Below are 3,671 nucleotides of genomic sequence, written 5' to 3'. Positions count from 1 at the left end.
CACGTTTGGTAGTTCTTTCACTCCACATAGCATGCGACTTCTTTATAGAAGTTGTATTGTATACAGTTAAGTTGTACACAGCCAATATTCGCCCATAAAATAATGCTTTAGCATCTGTTTTGGGACAGTAGCAGACAGTCTCCAGATCAAATTCAGCTAAATGGATTTTCCAGTTGCAGCTTCCGTCTCAATGTTGTCTTTTCTAGTCCTGGCTAAACATTTCTGTTCATTGTGAGCATCCTCATCTTGACGGTGAATTTATCTGTGGCTTTCATATGAGAAAATATGTAGCATGTATCGCACAGATCATTTTTAGACAAACGGAAGGGCAATTCTATGTTGTGAATATATTTCGACAAAATTATTCTTTTTCAGTAGTTATACCATAATTTTTACATTTTTCAGCATACAGTATTTTTGGAAAACCATTTATATGAAATGTAATTCTTTCCATTACAACGTCTGAATTAGCCATGCTGGTTTCTGCTGTCCTCTTTGATCTCTTGAAATTATGAAATTATATTATGTTTATTCCTTCTATACGTACAGAATTTCATGTCTGAACGATTCAGACAAATCGAGTATTGTAAGAAACCAGGCCTGACAAACTTGCAAATTTTCACCGTTAAAAGCTGCTTATATGTATCATTTAAATTCCAAAATTCTTCATCAATTGGTAGCTACTCAGCCTGAGTAAATTTGAAATTGCATTTCCTTACACATTTTGAGAAATCTTTCGGTTTAACTGACCGTCCAGCAATTGATTTGCCTTCGGTCGATATTCTGAACTTTCAGACTATGGAATATGGCCGTAATTTTCTGAATGTGTATAAAGGGATAGTTTTGACTTGGAGTATGTACGTAGAGATTAATTTTAAAGTAAAATGTATTATAAGCAATTATAACCCACTTGATATCTGTTGATTCTATCAAAATTTTAAAATTGAATATTAACGACGAGTAATGAAACAACATTACCGGTATATAATCTTACCATTGCAGGCTTCAGTGTTGATCCTTGAAGTTGAAAGACATTGCGGATATTAACTGAATCTGAATTCTCTTCAGTAACACATTTTTCATTTTTCAGGAGATCAAGAATTTTTGTTCCTCTAAAGAACACGTTGACTGCTCAGCACAAGTTCATTGAACGATATCTTTACATGACTGACAGTGCCGGTAATATGTATAATTGGACTGCATTAGGGATAACAATCATTTTAAAATCCTTTATTTCAAGGATTACGCCAACAGTGAGTGAATATAAGGATGCAGATATTCTGTATTTTGATTGCGTATCTAAAAATAAATGATACGCATTTAGAGACAAAACAACGGATCTACACATACGCTGTTCTGACATTCAACACCATAGCATAATATATGGAGCCAAATTAACGTATAAGGTGATACGTTGTTCTGACATTAAATAATCACGTGCATTTGTAGATACGCAGCACACTATCTCCGTAACGGTTAAAGATAGATGTTCCGTTGTTTTGTCATTAAATAGATTGGTTTCCCAAGTCATGAATGGTGTAGATAAGTCAAAATGGCCAATTTTGTAGATACGCTGTTATGACTCTAAACCCCCGAAATGTTTTCTGTGTTTACTATACTCCAGCAGGCTGTGATATACGTCTGTCTTTTTTTTCCCCCAGTCTATAAATGCGAACGTAAAACAAACGGTAAGGTTATGTAATGACTTATTTTTCATTTTAATATTTTAACAATATTATTTATATAACATATTGCAGTAATGACATCGGCATCTGGAATCTTGTTGATTTTTTCACGGCTTCCTTAATGTTAAGTTACTTTTATCAGGAATGCAATAAGTTTCGTGGAATAGTAGACTTTACTTAATTTTTGCAAATATTTAAAAACAATAATTAACATTGCAATTTAGGTGAAATTGCAGTGGTAAGTTTCCAATTTATAATTATTACTATGTTAAACGTCTCTAAAAATAATATGTTAAAAGCCTAAAGCAGTAAAATGAATGTTGCGCTTAAGCGGTAAGAAGAGGGAAATTGTTATGTGTGTTACGTTGGGGATACTGAATGTGGTATTTCACACTTACCGCGTATTGGTTCTGTGCGGAAAACAAGCAAATACGCATGATCTCGCACAAAGTTATTTGTTGCAACTGAAAATAATAATGTGGACATGTTTACAAAATGGGTGTTTGTAAATGTGTTTAAAAGATAAAGGGATAAAAATAATCATAATTATAATTGCTATTTATGCAACAAGTTGCGAAATAATAACATTTTAAGCATGACAAGTGAAGATTGTCCAATACTGCAAGTACTTAAAACGCTGGTTTCGCATGTATTTCGTGCAAAATATTTTGAACAGTCACTCGAGAATCCTAAATGTATTTATATTTTAAAGAGAATGAAATTGTTGATTCGTTATCTTGCAATGGCGAATTTATGATGTTGAAGACGAAAGAGTATTATATTCATATAAAAAGAGATAGATTTCATGGCCTTCGGATATGTAGTGATTGTTTTGCTGGTTGTTATGAAGTTGTTTTCTGCTTGTTATGTAATTTGGAATATACAATTATTACAATGAAAGTGATAAATGTAATTAGAAAAGTGAGTGATTTGGAAGTGAATAATTTATATATCAAATCTCCAAATGTAATTTCAATTTTAAATAATTGTGTTGAGAATATTTATAATAAATAAATAATTGGAATTTATGTTTTCATTATTTCTAATTAGTGTGCTTAAAAGTACTTCAGGCATGGAAATTTACTTTTTAAGCACACTAATATATGGATGCAGAATTCAATGAATTTTTTTATGCTAAAATGAGAATCGAAAAGTCGTCACCATGAAACGAATGTCTAAAAAATAATTATTTCTGAGAAATTTTAATCTTTCGAAATGATAATTGTTTCTCTTGAAGTCATCAGCATCAGCCTCCCTGTATTTACTCAGTTGCATACCGTCACCTCTTGTAAAGCTGCTTTAGGCACTACTCTGTAGTATATCCCAAAATTGTTAGTCTTAATTATGAAACAATCTGTTTATCTGTATCCAATTAGAGCTTCACAGAACATTTACCTTCAATAAATAGCAATACTCTCTAGTTACTACTAGCCTCTTCATATAAACAGCATAAAACACATTCTTATTTTTATTACCACTAAGTACGAGAAAAATTCGTACCGGCACCGGGAATCGAACCCAGGACCTCTCAGCTGTGCACGCTGAGTGCTCTTAACCAACTGAGCCATGCCGGGACACGATCCACGACGCCGGCCGAACTCCTCTCGTAGTATTATGTTACGGCCTTACTACCTGCATTTAAGATGATACACGTCATATATATATATATATATATATATATATATATATATATACAGGAGCGCATATTAAATGACTTTATGGCCATATTCATTTATGGCGAGACCTCATTCATATTCGACACACATTCTTATTATTTTTCCAGCTATCTGACAACTAATGTGTTTGAAGTTGTAGATATGTTTAAACACAGGTGTAACATGGCTTTCCCACAGTGAACAGTTTCTCAAACTCCGACCCATGGAAGTTATCCTTCTGTTCTGCAGGACTGCTTCTATTCCAACAAATGTAAATCAAATATTCAAAGTTCGTGATTTCGCACCCAGCTAAACTTCACATTAATTTGGA

General features: G+C 33.0%; 1 non-coding gene across 1 annotated transcript; it reads right to left on the bottom strand.

Annotated features, from left to right (window-relative positions):
* Positions 1-3,182: 3,182 nt before the first annotated feature.
* Positions 3,183-3,259, bottom strand: TRNAC-GCA (transfer RNA cysteine (anticodon GCA)). Its single transcript has one exon. It is a non-coding gene; the product is annotated as a tRNA-Cys (tRNA).
* Positions 3,260-3,671: the final 412 nt, after the last annotated feature.

This window comes from Periplaneta americana, chromosome 6, assembly GCF_040183065.1.
Source record: "Periplaneta americana isolate PAMFEO1 chromosome 6, P.americana_PAMFEO1_priV1, whole genome shotgun sequence".
In the NCBI taxonomy this organism is placed as follows: domain Eukaryota; kingdom Metazoa; phylum Arthropoda; class Insecta; order Blattodea; family Blattidae; genus Periplaneta; species Periplaneta americana.
The sequence above is the reverse complement of the archived record's forward strand: the minus strand, read 5'-3'. Positions and strand labels throughout refer to the sequence as shown.